This window comes from Cavia porcellus, unplaced genomic scaffold (assembly GCF_034190915.1).
Source record: "Cavia porcellus strain 051 isolate PalLab524CR breed Dunkin Hartley unplaced genomic scaffold, mCavPor4.1 scaffold_11, whole genome shotgun sequence".
NCBI lineage: Eukaryota > Metazoa > Chordata > Mammalia > Rodentia > Caviidae > Cavia > Cavia porcellus.
Genome location: NW_026947494.1, coordinates 59,718,417 through 59,737,457, shown reverse-complemented (window position 1 = coordinate 59,737,457; position 19,041 = coordinate 59,718,417). Strand labels below are relative to the sequence as shown.

Here is a 19,041-nt window from a genome sequence, read left to right as displayed (position 1 = left end):
GCACGGACCAGGGGCAGCAAGAGGGCAGCCTCTTCCTGGCTAGGACAGAGCTTGAGCGTTGGTGCGCCCCCACATAAACGGCGCTCTTAGTGTTCCTCCAGCACCCTGCCCACCCTGGGGGCCGCTGATGGGCAGCAGCACGGAGCAGCCACCTCTACCCATGGTCTCCGTTTCTGGGCCCTGGCAGCTCCAGCTCTAGGCCTGGCCCCACCCTCTGTTTCAGGTCAGCCAGCCTCCTGGAGCCCAGCACAGGCAGCCTTTGGGGATCCTTCTCACAAACAGGACCTCAGGCATCTTGGACAGCTCCCAGGCAGCTTCTAATGTCACCCGTGTCTTTTCCCTTCTGGAACTTCAATCGCAGCTGCCTCTGCCACAGCCACCTACATGCCCAGTGCTCCGACCCAAGTCTGGCACAGCAGATGGCCTTTCTCCAAGGTAAAGCTCAGCCCTTATCTAAGGTAAAGCCTGGCTAGAGCTCAGGTTTAGTGATGGTGACAGCTTCCGGTTCAACAAGGGGCCAAGCCAAGGGAAGCTATGGGTGCACCCAGAACTTACAGCCACAGTTAGGGTACTGAGCATGTCTTCAATGTGAGGAGACAGGACCATGGGGAACCAGGGATGTGAGAAGCAAGGCTGTCTCAAACCACCCACCCAAGCCGGCCTCTAACCTTGGCCTTCCTGCTTCTCAAGGGGGCAAAGTTAGGAGGAAGCTGGCCTTCAAGGCCTCTGCACACACTGCTGCTCAGTGAGCCTCCAGATCAATACCACAAAAACTCGTGAGTCCATATCGATATAATTAAAATTATAGAATAAATTGACAAAGTAGGGAAAAGAGATGTAAATATAAACAAGCTATGTACAAATATCTAAGTTTCCTCCAAATGCTAATGCCCAGACAAACCAGCACTGGCTGTCTCCATCCTCACCAGGGAAGGGCAGCTATTAGGATCCAGCCACCTCTGACTACGTGATTCAGCCCAGGGAACACTCCTCACCTCTGAGGCACAAGCCAAGAAAGCACAGTCTAGTGGTACAAGGGAATACGAAGACTTTCCTCTGCAGTGTAGACTTGCCAAGTACAAAGTCATGCCTGGGCTCCTGGGCTCCTGGGCTCCTGGGTTCATGGGCTCCTGGGCTCCTGGGTTCCTGGGCTCCTGGGCTCCTGGGCTCCTGGGTTTCTGAGCTCCTGGGCTCCTGGGCTCCTGGGCTCCTGGGTTTCTGGGCTCCTGGGTTTCAGGGCTCCTGGGCTACTGTCAGTGTCAGCGTCAGTGATGGTAGGAGCCCAGGAGCCCAGGAGCCCAGGAGCCCAGGAGCCCAGGAGCCCAGGAGCCCAGGAGCCCAGGAGCCCAGGAGCCCAGGAGCCCAGGAGCCCAGGAGCCCAGGAGCCCAGGAGCCCAGGAGCCCAGGAGCCCAGGAGCCCAGGAGCCCAGGAGCCCAGGAGCCCAGGAGCCCAGGAGCCCAGGAGCCCAGGAGCCCAGGAGCCCAGGAGCCCAGGAGCCCAGGAGCCCAGGAGCCCAGGAGCCCAGGAGCCCAGGAGCCCAGGAGCCCAGGAGCCCAGGAGCCCAGGAGCCCAGGAGCCCAGGAGCCCAGGAGCCCAGGAGCCCAGGAGCCCAGGAGCCCAGGAGCCCAGGAGCCCAGGAGCCCAGGAGCCCAGGAGCCCAGGAGCCCAGGAGCCCAGGAGCCCAGGAGCCCAGGAGCCCAGGAGCCCAGGAGCCCAGGAGCCCAGGAGCCCAGGAGCCCAGGAGCCCAGGAGCCCAGGAGCCCAGGAGCCCAGGAGCCCAGGAGCCCAGGAGCCCAGGAGCCCAGGAGCCCAGGAGCCCAGGAGCCCAGGAGCCCAGGAGCCCAGGAGCCCAGGAGCCCAGGAGCCCAGGAGCCCAGGAGCCCAGGAGCCCAGGAGCCCAGGAGCCCAGGAGCCCAGGAGCCCAGGAGCCCAGGAGCCCAGGAGCCCAGGAGCCCAGGAGCCCAGGAGCCCAGGAGCCCAGGAGCCCAGGAGCCCAGGAGCCCAGGAGCCCAGGAGCCCAGGAGCCCAGGAGCCCAGGAGCCCAGGAGCCCAGGAGCCCAGGAGCCCAGGAGCCCAGGAGCCCAGGAGCCCAGGAGCCCAGGAGCCCAGGAGCCCAGGAGCCCAGGAGCCCAGGAGCCCAGGAGCCCAGGAGCCCAGGAGCCCAGGAGCCCAGGAGCCCAGGAGCCCAACTTAGTTTCAACACAGTTCTTTTATTTTCCTCTTGGTTCTTGGTTACAAACATCTCCTGTCATTCTTCCTGCTTAGAGAAGATACTTCCTGTGAAGTCAAAGCTTTCAAACACTGTGCAACTTCTGGGTCCTGGACTCCAGGTTCATCCCCTGTGGTCAGAGAAGATACTTTGTATGATACTTTGGGATTTTCACAATATCCTGAGCATGACCTCACATATGGGACTTAGGGAATGTTTCATGTAAAATTGGGACAAAACACTGTGTTAGGGCTCCTGAATGGTGCACAGTAGATAACTCTGAGGTCTAACCACTTTAGAGTTTTATTCCAGTTCTTTTTTATTGCTCTGCTTGCTGCTTAATATATTTATGATTGAAATTTCAGGATAGAACTCTCCTAGAATTGTTCAATGGCGTGTTCTTCAGTATTTTCTGTCCTTTCACTTTCCACTTATTCCTAGTTTAGACTCTAACCTGCACAGTGACAGCATAGAGTTGGATCCTACTTTGTCACCATTCTTCAGTCTCTGACTTTGACTTTCATATTTTATTCCATTAATTTTTATTTACTGTGACCTTTGCTTCTCACATTTTATGTCTTTATTAGTTTTGTTCATTTCCTCCATTATTGCCCGTGTCTTTGTTTTGTTTTGTTTTGTGGTGGATCAGTTTGGTTCCCTTCTCAATTCATTTTCTGTTTAATTGTAGAAATGTGTATTGGTTACCCTATTAGGTTTTTTCTACTATAGCAAATGTGTAGGATAATGATGTTATACAGTAATGATATCCACTGACTCAGTTTGCAAGGTTCCAGTCCAGGGTTCATTACATTGTTGTTCTTACTGCTTTGGCCCTTGGAAAACAGCACAGCATGGTGGGCCTATGTGGCAGAGAGAAACCACCCCACACATGGAAAGAAGTCAAAATCTCTCACTACGCCACACCTCTTCAAGGTTGTACCCCTCCCCCTGGCACCGCCCTGGGTTGACCTTTAGCACGTGGGCCTTTAGCCTGCCAAGTTTAACAGTGAAGCTGAAGGCGCCAATGAAATCTGAACTCTATAACAAGGTAGTTTAAATTAATACAAAGTAAGCTCTGATGTTTGGCATAGAGAATTTGTATGTAAGCGTTCTGTTTTGGTTGCCAGCTAGGAGACAGATGCTATGGCCTGCTTGTGTGGTGTATCTTTGCAACATGTGAGCAAGGAATGGGCATGCACTGGACAGGAGAAGGGCAGGCCCGGCCTGTGGTGGAAGCATCAGTAACTGAGGTGCCCACAGGACATGCAGTGACCTGGCGTGAGCAGAGGCGGGAGCTCAGGCTGAGCACTGTGTACCTCGTGGTCTTCTTAGCTTGAGAGTTGAGGTTAGTGGCACAGACACTTCAGGACAGCCTCTTCCCTTCCCTGGCTCATCCGAGGGGATGGGGCCTAAAAGTACCCTAAGTCTACACAAGGGTAACTGCTAACCCTGGCAGCCAGGCTCTGCAGCTCCTGCCAAAGATGACGATTTGGTTGATAAACCTGCTCTTTCCTCAGGAGGACCAGCGAAAAGATCTTTAAGAATGAAAGCACAGGTGCCGCTCAGGTCCTGGACAGGTTGGAAGCAAAATACAGATACCTTTTAAGGAAGTAATGTGTGTTTTTGATACATAATGATTGTGTCCATCATGGGTCGATGGTACCTGTGCGGGACACATCTTGATTCTCTTTGCCTCCCTGCTCCTCTCGCCTTCGCCTCCCTTCTTGGCCCTCTTCTCGTTTGCAAAAAGTCTCTATTCCTGTTTCCTGTCTTTTATCTTTTCTTTTGCTCTTTAATTGATGTATACTTTGGGTTTCTTTCTTCTTCGGGGATGTGTGTATTCCTGTCAGTTGCCCATATTTGATCTTTGATTTTGGGAGATCTAATTTCTTTCTTAGTTTACATATGTCAGGTATGGGTCATCTATTGGAAACATAGGTGGCAGAATTATTTTTGCCATCCTGTAGGCTATCTCAGCACTCTGCTGGTTGTTTGTTTGGGTGTGAAGAAGCTTTTTAATTTGATGTGATCCCATTTGTGAATTCTTGATGTCATTTCTCATGTCATTAGGTTCTGTTCAACAAGTCCTTGCCTACAACCCTGACTTCAAGAGTTGTACATATTTTGTCCTCTAGCATGTTAAGTGATTCTGCCTTAATATTTATGTACCTGATGTGTTTTGATTTTAGTTTAGTACCTGGTGATGTACACAAGTCTAGGCTCAATGTTCTGCACATGGACAGCCAGTTTTCCTAGAACCATTTGCTAAAGACTCTGTCTTCCTCCAGAATGTTTTTGGCCCCTTTGTCAAACATCAGATGGCTGAAGGTGTCTGGAGTTGTTTTTTATTTTTGTTTGTTTGTGTGTGTGTATGTTTGTTTGTTTGAGACAGGCTCTCACTGTGCAGTTCAGGCTGGCCTTGACCTGACTGTGTAGGCCAGGCTGGCCTCGAGCTTGTGGGGATCCTCCTGCTTCCTGAGTGCCAAGGCCCTGTGGGGTCATTTCTACACTTTCTATTCTGTTCCAATGATTCACAGATCTGTTCTAATGACACTACCATGCTCTTTCTGTCCAGGAAGCTTTGTAATATACCTTGAAATCTGGCATGCTGAGGTCTGTTGTAGTGTGTGCAGGAATATCTACAGACATCACTGATCTTTTAACTGGTTAAAAGCTATGTGTAGTTTCTACTTAATCTAGGTTTTGAGTTACCTCTGCTCTAAATGCAGGCCTGTTGTTGCTGCCAGTGATTAAGAGTAGGTCATATCTGGGATGACTTTTTACCATGGGACCCCACAAACTTTCATTATCGTCTCAGTATGGGTAGGGAATGGGAGGTTGGGGCCAGTGACACAGGTGCTGAAGCCTGAGCTGGCTGCAGGGGTACAGGTGCCAGTACAGTGATTTCAGCTTGCAGAACACATAGTGGGAGCAAGTCTGGTTCTGCATTGTTGGTGGGAGGCTTCCAAACAGCAGCAGGAAGCAGTAGCAGGATAGCTTTGGTCAAAATAACTGTCCAAGGTGACTACGGCATATCTAGCCTGCCCTATGAGAGCTACTTCCATCCATAAATAGGTGTATTCAGCTCTGTCGGGGGGGGGTTATTTATTTATTTTTAAAAATTCTGATCACCTTGAGAACAGTTTATCAGACAGTGTCAGGGAGTCATGGTCTTTGGCACCCAGTTCTGTGAGCAAGTATGTGGCAAAATTGAGTGGTTTTATCACCACAAGAGTCAGGTAAGAATTTTTGTATAAGAGTCCATGGTACAGAGTGGGGTATGGCACACAGCATGTGGCACCTAGACAGTTAGGTCTTTGCCTACGGTGAGCTTGTCAGCTTTTTTGATCAGAACAGTGGCCAAGTATTTGCACAGGTAGAGCACTAACAGGGGCTAAGAATCTGCGTAAGCATCGTTGTTTTTGTGAACTCCAGGATCCAGATTTTGTAGAAGCCAGCAAGAAATTTGTAGGGTTTTTGTAACCAGTTTCTTCCAGATACAGTAGCAGAGCTTTTGTGTCTTTCCAACAACTTGGATGTCATTCTGAGAAACCAAGGAGGTCAGCTGTGAGGGCCTCTCCAAAGAGTGTAAACAGGTTTTTGAACTTATGAGAGGTTGAGTACAGGTCAGTTGCAAAAAGAGGCTGGCTGATAGGAGCCAACCAAAGACAGACGGCACTCTTAGGTCCAGGCATGTACCAGCAGGCTGCAGGTGGCAGAAGACCAAGGCAACATACATGGAAGGCGATCGTGGTGGTATTGGCAGCTCAGAGAACTTGAGCTGGCTTTAAAGGAGCCAGAGAACTTGAGCTGGCAGGAGAAGTGTACTGTTTGAAGCAGGTGGGGGTTGCCTTGGGACAGAGCTGGATCATCAAAGGGGCATGACTGATAGCAAGCTCTGGAGTAAGTCTGTTGTCCATACTTCTAGAAATGAGTCTCTCAAAATGTTAGGGTTATGATTATCAGACATTTCAGGCTGATGTAGGTACCAGTGTCTTCCTTTGGAGGTATAACCAGTCAATAATAAGTCTGGGACAGAGGACCTGAGTGTGAGGGAGGCTGATCACATCCCAGGAGAGATGTAGGGCACTCAAGCATGTACAGGAATTGATGTTTGATAAAGTGTCCATCGGTCTCACAGGATCTGCTTTGGCAGAATGCATTTCCAGAGCTCCAGTGGGTAACTTTTCAGGACATGTTTATTGGCTTCTTGCATTTCTCTTTGAGGTCTGCCAGGAGAGCAGTGCAGTTTTGATCTAAGGCTTCATGATCCCCTGTTGCATTACAACCCCAGATGGTTGTACTGGTGGAAGGACTATTTCCACTCAAGCATCAGGGTCAACTGCTGTGGCAGGGAGTTTTGAATTTTAACCAAGCTTGGACCCCATCTAAAATATGGTGGCATTCCTCAGTATTAAACAGAGTCAGGAGTTGCAGACAGTAGAGCAGAAGGTTGTGGTGGAAGAGACAGAACTGATGGTGGCAGCAGTGTGGCTGGCTGAGTAGCTTAGGGTCAATGACCTTAAGGAGGAGGCAGGTCAGATTCAAGGTCTTTGGGAAGAACAGGATAAAGCTTTTCTGGCTTGGGCTGAATCTGAGAGCTTCTCAGATGGTCTTACAGGTTTGTTTTGACGACATAGCCATGGAGCCAAGGAGGGAGAGTTTTTCATCTCTTATGGCAATTGAGTCCAAGTGAGCTGGACTGTTATCTCAGAAGTTTCCCAGTTTACCTCTTGGAGGAGAGTTCTTAGAACTTCAGGATTGCAGTTCTCTGTCTCAGGCTGACATAACGTTTGAAGGCTGAGAGTTCTGTTCCATTGTCCACCAGGAAAGTCACAGGTTTGTCCCCAACTTTTGCAATGATTGAAGACTCTCAGGAGCCCAATTTGATAGAGCTCAGTCTGTCCTGTCTATTCAGTCCCAACAGGGTGCAACTCATTTGTCAGGGCTTACAGGGCAATTTTTCCTCAGTCAAAATATAAAACCTCACAAGGAATTGTTGACGGTCATCTTGGATGGGCATTAGATGATGTTGCCTGACCAGGTAGGCATGTAAATAGAAGGCTCTGGAGGGAGGGTTTCTGTGGCTGAATTCAGGCAACAGCTAGTGGAACCAGTTCAGTTGGCTGGAAGTAGATGAGTCAGGAGTGGCGAGTGAAGCTACAGGTGTTGGCAGCAACTGCAGTAGCTGACGAGTATGCCACGGCAGAACTGTCGGGAAGAATGGGCCTCTTTTCCCTTTTTTTTCCCCTTGAGATGCAGGGAACAGTTTGGTTTCATTTTTAACTCTGTAAAAGCCCCTTTTCCTGCAGTCAGGGACTGTGAGTTTTAATAATTACTTACCATTCTATCTCCCTGCAGTATATGTTTTGCACCCTTGCATAATTGCACAACAGACAAAGAGTGGATGCCCCCGGATAGAGATCATTTAGATGCCCACCTGGCTGCACCCTTCATGGGACACAGGTGCAACTTAGCTAAGGAGGGTGTGAGGCTTGCTGTTACATTTTAAATCGGCACAGAACTGCAGATGAGTGCCCAATCAGCCACTGAGACCAGTGCTTCCTAGTCTTGGTGCACGGACAGAGCAGTCTATTGCATATGCTGTTCATTTCACTCACACATTCATTCATTCAGCAGGCACTCAGAGGTTAAACATTCCAACCTCCTTCCCTTGAGGGTGCCCTTAACTAGCAAGAGTTAATCAAGCTCTTTTTGTGCTTGAATTGAGGACTGACAGACTGACTAACATGGGTGCCCCTAGGAGTCTTACTGGAATCAGGCAGGCAGGCAGACAGATTGTGTCTTCCTTCCTTCAGGGTTCTCTGTGAGCTGCTCCAGCAGGGAGCTAGGAATCCTCCTCCAAGACCACTGGAGAAAACTTGATAGCTCACCTTCCCATTGAGAACTGGAGAGATCCTTGTTTTATCCTCCAGGGCCATGTCCAGTGACCAAAGAGATCAGCATGGTCGGCCTTCTCAGCCGATGCATCAGGTACAACAGCAAGCAGAAACACTGCAACACCACCAGGATTTGGAGGTAGTTTTATTTACATCAATGGGCACTGGTCAGGATCATTCCCAAAATATCAGGCCCTGATCTCTAGTGGTCTAGGGCTTGTATGGGATAAACAAGAAGGAAGTACAGAGGCAGAATGGCTTGTGGACTGGGGATTAATTCTTATCATGTGTATCATAGTGATGAACTGTGTTTCAGAGTGACCAGCTGTTTCTAAGAGATCAGAAGCGATTGGGACTGGAACAGAAACTGTTACCTGTGCAACTAAGAAACTGAAGTATACTGGCTGATGACAGGGGCGTTCTGTTACATTAAGATTGCTTTCTCTAGTTCTGTGAAGAATTCTCTTGGTATTCTGATTGGGGTTGCATTAAATCTGTAATTAATGCAGCACAGGTTAAGTTCCAGGTCCTTATTTATCTTGTCGCCCTGTTTGGCAAACTTTACACAGAAATCCTGGGCCCTTGGGATACCAGACCTCAAAGCTACTGAGGGTGACTTCTCTTTCCAGGACCCAACTGCATCTGCAGCTTTTAGCAGGTTGCTCACTTCCTACCTTCCCCAAAACTCCTTGTGAGAGTAAAGACTAGATGCAGCTCCTCACAGCCATCGGCAACCTCCTGTCCCTGCGTCCTCACTCCCTTCTCCTTTGAAGCTGAGACCATCACTACCAATCATCTTCCTGTTCCTGTCCTTTCCTCTTCTGCCACGCTGCCTCTTCTGACCTCCTTGATCTCTGGTCCTCGTGCCAGGGGCATTCCCACCCCCATCACCACAGGTCTGTCTCCCACTCAGAGGCAGCACCCGGTGCCCCCAGGGCTCCCTGAGCCTGAGCTGTGCAGGGCCTCACACCTTGCCCTTCTACTCTTCCTGTCTTTTGAGCCCACCTGGCCTCACTTCCCTTTCTCAGGTGCAATGGCGGTTTAAAGCCTTTGGCAAACTTCTACCACTCAGAATGACTGTGCCATTCCAGTCACCTGGGCACTCTGGGACTCCCCGGGGTCTCCTGTGCAGCCGAGATGGGGCCACTCAGTGAGTCGAGCCACATTGCTCTGCCACTTTCTCTCAGGCACCTTCCTTCCCATGCTCCTGCCACTGAGCCCAGAGGCCCAACCTGGAGCAACCCTGCTGCAGCTGTCCTGCAGGAAGGGGCCTCCCAGCGTGAGCACTGAGTGAAGATGAACACTGCACTAGGGTACGGTACAGTGGGACTTAGCAGGGGCCACAGACCTAGTGTGTGCTGAGGGAAGTTTGGGGGGTGACTTGAATCAAGTGTGAAATTTAAATTCTCACGGGAGTCAGGTTCTGGGGAATGAGTCTGGCTAGCAGGTTGATTCCTGGTCCAGTCCTGTGGTTGGAGGAGGCTTCAAGCATGAGTGTCTGCCAAGAAGCTACCAGAATGAGGCAGTCAGGCAGAGACAGGTCGACCGGCAATGAGCCCGATTAATGGCCCAAGAGGTTGCTTTCTTTCCAACCAGAGACTGGGAAACCAGAGGATGCTAAGGGTTTGTTTTTACGGTAGTGGGGATTGAACCCAGGGCCATCCCCATACATCCCCAGCTCCCCCCGCCCTTTTTTTCTTTTTGAAACAGTGTCTCACTATCTGGTTCAAGTTGGTCTTAAATTCACTATGCAACCCAGTTGGCCTTGAACTCCATCTCATGGCCATCCTCCTGCCTCAGCCTCCTGAATGCTGGGAATACAAACATGAGCCACCATGCCTGGCTAATCCCTCCCCATTGCTTTTTTTTTTTTTTTTTTGGTACTGGGAATCAAACTCAGGTAGGCGCTGTGCCACTGAGCTAAATCCCCATCTGCTAATCTCCTGTTTTGAGGCAGGATCTCCAATTAAATTACTGAATTGCTGGGGATAAGCTCATGACCCTCCTGCCTCAACATCCCAGAGTGGAGATTGTTTAGCTTTTGAAAGGCTAAGGGTTGCTGTGGTTGTGGAAAATAAATGGAGCAAAACAAAGCATAAGAAGCTGAGAGATGCTGCCCTTCAGCCAGGTGAGCGTATTCCTTGCTAGTAAACACGTCCTCTCTCCTGAAAGGACCATATTGTGTCTGTAGATTTCATGGCTTTGGTATTTACCTCCTGGGGCCTCAGAAATCCTCAGAATTACAGGATGCCAGAACAACACATTGGCGGACTGCTAGCTAGACAAAGCGATGATATAGGGGTAATATCTGCAGGGATGTGGGGGAAGGTCAAAAAAGCTAAAAATCATGCTGAGAAAAGCAATGGCAGGAAAAAGAAAAATCTAAAGGTGTGGAAAAGAAACCCTAATTCTGTTGGTCTGTCTTCATCTGGAAAGGAGGGCAGACTCTTCCCGGAAAGCTCTCAAGCCCTTGGGTTGAGCTGAAGTGCAAATATACTCGCTGAGCCGGGATGCATGAGCAAGGGGTGAGCCTGGGCAGGATCGAGAAGAAAACCGACTCTGGACTCCTCCCTGCCACTGTGTGTGCACTTCTGGAGCTGAGCTGATGTGAAGACGGGCGGGAGCAACCTCACCTCAGGGACTAGTGGACACTGCAGAATATGGTTCTCCGTATGCGGGTAAGTGTAATTAGGAACAATGACATTTATTTCAAAGGAAACTCAAGCACTAACGAAACTTCCTCAAGCATGTTCAGGACTGCATTTGGGGAGCCAGGTAGAGTGATTAATGGGTAAAGCCTCTAGAGAAGGTCCCAGATTCCCAGATTCCACCAAGACAGCACCCTGGTTGAAGACTAAGATCAGGGAACAGGGTCAGGATCCAGGGAAAGTGCACAGGCCAAGAGCCTGGGTGGTGGTGTGGACTGATGGGACATGGACTCAGCCACAGGGCTCTCCTCATACTGCTCGCACTCCCAGCATCGCTCTGAGCGTCATCCTTGCCCGGAATCAGCAGAGAGGCCTAGAAAGGAGGACTGCCCCATCAGCACCCCAAATGATGGAAGAGAATGTTCTCACAAGAACACATCCTTCAGGGTCCCGCCAGGTCTCATCTGAAAGAGACCCTGATGCCTTGGCTTCCCGCTGCCCCTCGAGTCTCAGCTTTTCCTACCGGATTGTGGTGTTCGTAGGAAACCTTTGTAGGGACAGACACCTTCCTCACGGGGGTTAGTTTAGGGAGCCAGGATCCTCTAAGAAGTAGAAAGAAAACAGTTTCTGTGGCTCAACAAGCAGCTGAACTGACAGCCTGCGGTTTAATGCCTGCTTCTGCACAGCCAGCACTGAGCCATTGAGCTCCTCTGGGTAGGTTCCCTTTGCCCTCAGAATCCCCCTGTAACCCCAAACCTAGCCCCCCAGCAAAAAGTCCAGTAACCAGTCAAGTCGTGACCCTCCAAGGGAGGACAGGGGACCTCTACCCCATAAAATAGGACCACTGGCTGGTGGTGCTTAGTGATGACCAGCTCCAGGCCTGTCCTCCTCCAGAGTGGCTTTGTACTGTGTATTCCCGCCATGAAGCTTTGGTCTTGTGCTGATTCTCTTTTCCACACCCCTTTCCTCTTTCTATGTGGGAGAGAGTATCAGGCCCAGCTAGGGTGACTGCTTTAGGACCCCGAGATACCAGATCCACTGGATACAACACCTTTGGATTTCCTAGTACTATTTTGTATAATCTGACAAGAGTTTACAATAGTTCACAGACCACAAACTCTGTAAACAGGAGAGGTGGAGAAGTATTTGAATATATAGCTTTTTGACAGACCTACAGCTCCATGGAGCCGAAGGGAGAAAGAACCGTGCTGTTTCCTACCTTCTGCTGCTTGAAGATTTGTTCTTGGTCCAGGGGTTGAGTGGGTTCCCTGCTGACCTTTCCTCTAATCATCTGTCCTTGAGGGCAGAACATATTGGTGTAACCCCAGTACTTGGGAGGCTGAGGCAGGAGAATTCCAGGTTCTAGGTTGGCCTGACCACATAGTGAAATCCTGTCTAGAGAAACAAAGAAAGGTAAAACAGAAAGTCACCCCACCATTTAAGAAAGTCAGGATGAATGCGTTCCACTCCTCCCAAATTTTTCTGTGGTGTGAATATAAAATCTGCACCTTCTTGAATGTAAAGACCACCAGGACATTAAACACCAGGAAGACTCCCTAAATAGTGGACTTTAATGACTGATTAATTTTTTGCAAGTCAAGTAGTTCCCAGTGATTTTATATCAATATGATTGGATTAAGACATATAAGTAGAGCATTAATAATGATTTTTAGTGATACATTGTTTCGTGATTTCTGATGTAAAATGTGGAAGTTTAGAGAATTGAATAATGCTGCTATAACAACATATTTTTCCCTATTTACTTATCTGGATGAAAAAAATCTCTCAGACTTACATCTATAACCAAATAGGCATAGAACCAATTCTAAACTGTCATTCTGACAATAAATATTCAAACATGCAGAAACCAACTGAAAACATAGTTCCATATATCTAACTTGGTTAAATTTTTTTTTGTCTTTTTTGTTTTTATCGGTACCAGGGATCGAACTCACGACTGCCTGCTTGCAAGGCAAGCGCTTATGCTGCTGAGCTAAATCCCCAGCCCCCATATATCTAACTTGGAGAACTGTTTCACTGGGCATCATGCTGTAGGCCTGTAATCTTAGCTACTTGAGAGGCTGAGGCAGGAAGATTCTTCAGCTGTAGCTCAGTGATAGAATACTCTGGATTTAATGCCCAATACCACAGTTTTTTTTCTCTCCCCTTTTTTCTTTCTTTTTCTCTTTCTTTTTGGTTGGTTTTTGAGACAGGGTCTCCAAAAGAGCTGGACCTGAACTCACCATGTAGCCCAGCTGACCTCAGACTCTTGGCAGTCCTCTTGCATCAGCCTCCCAAGTGCTGGGATTGCAGGTATGTACCACCATATCTGGCCACCATCATTTATATTTCTAATCAGCTGTACTACTTTTTTATTTATTTGTTTATTTTTTGAGACAGAGTTTCACTATGCAGTTCAGGCTGGCCTTGAACTCATTTTGTAGCTCAGACCAGCCTTGAACTTCCAGTGATCCTCCTGCCTCAGCCTCCCAAATGCTAGGATTACAGGTGTGTACCACCATGCCTGGCTTTTATTTTTTCTTTTGAGGCAGGGTTTTGCTATGTAATCGAGACTGGTTTTAAACTTCCTATGTAGCGCATACTGGCCTTGAATTCATAGTAAGCCTCCTGCTTCAGCCTTCTGAGTACTGGGATTACAGGCATGTGCTACTACTTCTTGCTGTGTACTACTGATAATTATAATAACTAATTACAATTATAGAAACTTTAACAATTTGAGAATTGAAATCACAAGAAATGTTGAAAATTTAATTAAAATGTGCATACATATTTTGGTGCAGAAAGACAACAGGTCTACTAATAGCAGACTTTTGAAAGTAAAAGTATAAGACATTGGGAGGGGGGAAAAGGATGGAATAAAAATATAGATTTTTGAGAGAAAAATAAACACTGCACTATTTCCCACTGTTAATGGACTCATGAAGTTTTTTTTTTTTTTTTTTTTTTTTTTTTTGGTCCCAGGAATTGAATTTATTACCTTGAGCTTGTTGGACAGGCACTGTGCTGCTGAGCTATATCCCCAGCCCTTGAACATATTTTTTAAAGGAACAAAGGCAGGAATCAGATTGAGTTGGTATTTTATTTCCAACGAATATGTTCAGCTTTTTAGAAGATTAAACATTATATGCTTTACAAATATTTAAATTTATCACTTCAAAACCCGATGGCATGGAAAGGCGCGAGCAGCCATTGCTTTGCACTGTAATGACTCAGAGGCCAAGGGCACGGGGTCCTTGAACACTGCTGTGTCTGGAGTCTGAAGTCCAGCCTGGCTTTCAGGCCCAGCCGCAAGTGCAGCCCCTACACCAGATAGCCAGCAGCCTGGAGCTCCTGGGATCCACAGAGCCCATTGCCCCAGAGGGATTAGAAAGGCTTTCCTAGGGGCTGGGGATTTAGCTCAGCAGCATAAGCGCCTGCCTTGCAAGCAGGCAGTCGTGGGTTCGATCCCTGGTACCAATAAAAAGGAAAAAGATAAAAAAAAAAAAAAAAAAAAAAAAGAAAGGCTTTCCTGGTTGCTGCCCCAGTGAGGATAGCATTCCAGGAAGTGCTGTGGAGTGACAGCTCTCAGGGACAAGGACAGCTTGGCAGAAGGCCCGAGGGGCAGCACAGGAGGCAGGTGGTGGCTTCTCCCTCAGGGATTTGGAGGCGGGGTAAGGAACTTGCTTCTTACCCTAAATGCAACACATGACCATCTGATTTATGTTTAAAGATAGCATTGATGTAGCTTTTAAAAATAATATTAAAAATAGCCAGGCAGGGTGGCACGCACCTGTAACCCCAGCACTCTGGGAGGCTGAGGCAGGAAAGGCATAAGTTTAAGCTCAGCATGGGCAACTCAGTGAGTTATGGAGAGAACTTATCTCAAAACAGAAAGAGGCTGGAGAAATAGCTCTGGGTACAACTCCCAGTACAAACAACAACAACAACAACAAAAGCTAAAGTCCTAATGTGTATATATTGAAATATTGTCCTACTCATAATAGATTGAAATCATTGCTTTTTATGTGACATGCTATTGCTGTTCAGGTGGTAAGGGAAAAGAGACAAGAGACATTCAGATAACAGTCCTTGACAAAAGAAAAAAATATTCAGTGGCTTTGACAAATGTGTTCATTAATTGAACCAAAATATACAGTTTCTATCAATTATAAAATCTAGAACTGAGTGTGGTATTGCATGCCTGTAATCCCAGCACTTGGGAGGCTGAGGCAAGAGGATTGCCTGGAGTTAGAGGACAGCCTGGGCCACACAGTGAGTCCAAGGCCAGCTGGAACTGTATTGCAAAGCCTTGTCTCAAAAAAGAAGAAAAATTATAGATTCTAAGGCCACCGAGCTCACAGTAGAAGGTTCAAGTAGATGACAGATGCTGAGCCCTTATCCTGGTTCCTGATGAGGAGTAATGTACTGCTGCACTGCTGGCCCCAGGTACTTGGCTCCTGCTGCTTTTCTGCTTCCCTGATCTCTTCCCTTTCCCCTCTTCTCCCACTGTGTGCAGGGAGGAAATGCTTTGTGCCAGGCCCAGGGCACAGAATATCCACAATAGGCATGGCTTGCTGCTTAGTCATTGGGGCGCCTCTGAGTGGAACAGTCAGGAAGTGCGGTTCCCCAGAGAAGTCGTGTGGGGGAGGAAGGTCTCACCTGGGAGCAGGAAAGGTCACCTGATGAAGGGCTAAGTGAGAGGATGCTGCGGGGAGGGTCTCCAGAGGAGATGCAATAGGCTGTAGTCTTCCCAGAACTAAAGGCAACTAGGAACCCAGAGGCTGAACCCAAGGCTGGGAAGCAGGAAGGTTCTGTCACCAAACACCTCATAGGCACCATGAGAACCTCAGATTCATCCTAGGATCAGCAAGAAAATGGTGAGCTGCAGGGCACTTTCTGTTTGGGAGCGATAGAAGCTCCCTTCACCTATCCGGGCTGCTCCCTGAAGCAGAATTCGAGTGTTCTGTAAATCCATTCAGAGCTGGCCGTGCAAGTGCACACTAGTGTGTCCCTGTCTTCATCTTGTAATAATATATGATGGTGTCCCAAAACAGTCCTTGTAACACTGGGGATTGAACCCAGGGCCTCACATACCCTAGGCAAGCACTTATGCATGGAGCTACATAGCCAGAGCTATTTTAAATTTTAGTTTTAAGACATAGTCTTGGTAAATTGACCAGGCTAGTCTCAAACATGCCATCCTCTTGCCTCAGCCTCTGAGCAGCTAGGATTACAGTTGTACACTACCATACCTGGCCAGTATACAGTTTTGTTTTTTGAGACAGCATCTCCTATAATTCAAACTGGCTTTGAACTCACTATATTGTTCAGGCTGGCCTCAGACATGCAGCCAACCTTCTGCCTAGGTCTCCCAGGTGCTGGGATTGCAGGCATGCAGTCTTGAATATAATGTTTCTTAATATGTTTTACGGATACATACCAAGCTGTGTAATGCTTTTTCCTCTGGACTTTTCTGTATGAATATATGATTTCTTGAACTGATCCCTCAGAGTGGGCACACAGGCCATTCCCAGTCTTTGGCTAGTCACACAATACCACAGTGAAAGTTCTTACACATATCCTTGAAGCCTGAAGAATTCTGTGAGAGAAATTCCCAGAATCTGGAATTTTGACAAACATTGCCAAAGTGCCTTCCATCAAAATCATGTTAGTTTACATGACCACTGGCAAGGATGTGACTGAAAACTGAGTATCCCAGTAGGGTTTTTATTTCTATTTCTTTTAGTAAAAGTGGGTCTGAGAAGATTTGATCTGATTAAGGGCTAGTGCTATGAATTAAAAATTACCTCATTAGACTGAGGACCAAGCCCGGAGTTGAAAATGACAATTTGTTTGTTCAACAAACAATTTTGAAAAGCAGGCCTAATTCAGCACATTGAATGCATCAATAACCCCAGATGGATGAACTGGTCTGCTGGATGCCAGTTTAGTGAGGGAGATGTCAAAGAAACATCCCATTAAATGATTGTGCTATTTAATATATGCACTGTGTTATTAAAATGTTGTCATGTGCAGAAAGATGAGAGCACAAAGAAGGGCAACTCATGAGCCAGGCATATATATATTTAGAATGCCTAATTTTTAAAAGTGGGTTGGAAATAAATGGTTAGTACTTTTCAATTTTTTGTAAGGTCTACTTGGGTTTCTTTTAAAACTTGCCTCTATGCATTGTCAAAAAGTATAACTGCTTAGTAGAGCTGAGATTTTAAACAAAAGTTTTAAAAAAATGTTTTCAAGCTATGTCCAAAGGATGGCAAGATACCCATCAGGAAAGGCAGTGTGTCCAACACAAAGGGAGTAGGTACCCGATATACAATGGTGTTTGATTTATGTTTGGATGGCCCCCAAGCCTCAGCCAGTCATGGAGGCGGCTGAATCTAGCATTTGTGATTGGTTGTCTGTCTAGCGCTGGGATTGGTGGTGTCAGTGCTGCCCAGGAACAGGTAGATGGAATACCATGTAAGAGAGGGAAGCCTGCTTTGCCCTTTTCACCCTGTTCCCTCTTGTCACTTGTAGCTGCCATGAACAGCTGCCCCTTAGCCACACCACCCTGCCTTGGAGCCAGCTGAGTATGGACTACAACCTCCCAAAATTACAAGCTAAATAACCCTTTCCTTCCTTCATTTTGGGCCCCAGGTATTTTGTCTCAGCAATGAGAGAAAAATAACCAAGACAAATGGCTTCTTTTCAATTCAACTGAAAAGTTGGCAAAGCAGTAAACAACGGCAAACTGACCTTTCCAAGATTGAGAATTCAGACACTGTAAAACAATTTGGGGAAGAAAAAGAGGATGATGGATCTCTGGGATGCAGGAAGGATCTGAAGGGAAAATTGGAGCGCACAGAGAAAATGAAAAGACTGACCCAACGCAGAAAAGAGGAGGAGGCAATCTGTACTTTTTACCTGGCTCTCAGCTTGTGTCTGGAGAGAAGAGGATCAAATCCGCAGGGACACAGTGAGGGTGGTGATTCCAGGGAGGAACCCACCAGTGGAACAGAGCAGTGGATGCTGTGAACTACAGCGGCAGGCGAGTGACTCCAGGCCAAGAGACTGCTGTATCCCCTGAAGAGGACAGGTACCATGTGAGGAAGAGGCCAGCTGGACCTGGAGCTCAGAGCAGCCAGGGGTTAGCTTCATCTCAGGGCACCCAGTGTTGAAATCCCATAATGACTGAGTGAAGAGACAACTTCAGGAGATGTCCAGGGTCAGGGAGTGAAGGCCAGGCCTGCTAAGGACACCCAGAGAATTGTCGGCTGACTGACTCAGGCCCCAGCACCACAACCAGACACCATGATTAGCCAAACTTCTGTGGGTCTGAAAGTACCAGAACTAGCACCCTGCCCTAACTCTGTGGCAGGCTTGCTGGGTCATCCAGCACAGATCTTGACTCTGCTACCAGAGACAGCACAGCTGTGCTCGGAGTGAGACAAGCCATGATAGGCTTGAAATCACAGAGAAATTCTTTCTTTGTCTCTGCTGTTGGTTTTGGTGAGTTTTTTGATTGTTCGTTTTTGTTTTTTGTGAGTGTGAACATTTAGATTTCTTCTTGTTTCATTTTTTCCTTTTCTTCCCCTCCTGTCTTCAGTTTCCCAAGGCTTGAGTAATCCTCCTTTGTCCTTCAGCTTTGCTTTTAATCTTTATTTTTCTTTTTTTAAAATTTTATTTAAAGACTAAACAAAACAGAAAATAGAAATAATACATACTTTCAGAGAAGAAAAACATAAACAGTAAGAAATCACTAGTTGATGTTTACATATTGTCGTTTTACAAATAGTTGTTCAAGATACAAAAGTGGAACATGTAAAGTGGGAATTCAAACAGTGAGAGCTCAGACAGTTCTGTTCAACTGTCCAACAAAAACTTAGTAACATGGTTGTCAATCCTATGCACTTAAACATACATATAGTTATCCATATCTTCATTTGTGTTTACATTAAACAAACTAAAGCAGGTTAAAATCATTCTGAACAAAGAATAATAGTATTGTTGGATTTCACATCATGATACTATGTGATCAGCACTGGGTACTGTGGTGTCTGTTTTTTTTTAAAATTTAATTTAAAGGAAGACTAAATAAAACAAAATGGGTAGAAATAATACATAATTTCAAAGAAAAACTAAACAGTAAGAAATCACTAGTTGATGATTACAGATTGTCTTCTTACAAATAGTTATTTACAATACTAAAGTGGAGCTTATAAAGTAGGGATTCAAACAGTGAAATTGCAACCAGTTCAACTATCCAACAAAAACTTAGAAATA

General features: G+C 47.1%; 1 long non-coding RNA gene across 1 annotated transcript; it reads left to right on the top strand.

The window, feature by feature from the left end:
- Positions 1 to 9,760: 9,760 nt before the first annotated feature.
- LOC134478122 (uncharacterized) lies at positions 9,761 to 18,520 on the top strand. Its single transcript, XR_010050555.1, has 3 exons — positions 9,761 to 10,788; positions 12,972 to 13,071; positions 17,416 to 18,520. It is a non-coding gene; the product is annotated as an uncharacterized LOC134478122 (long non-coding RNA).
- Positions 18,521 to 19,041: the final 521 nt, after the last annotated feature.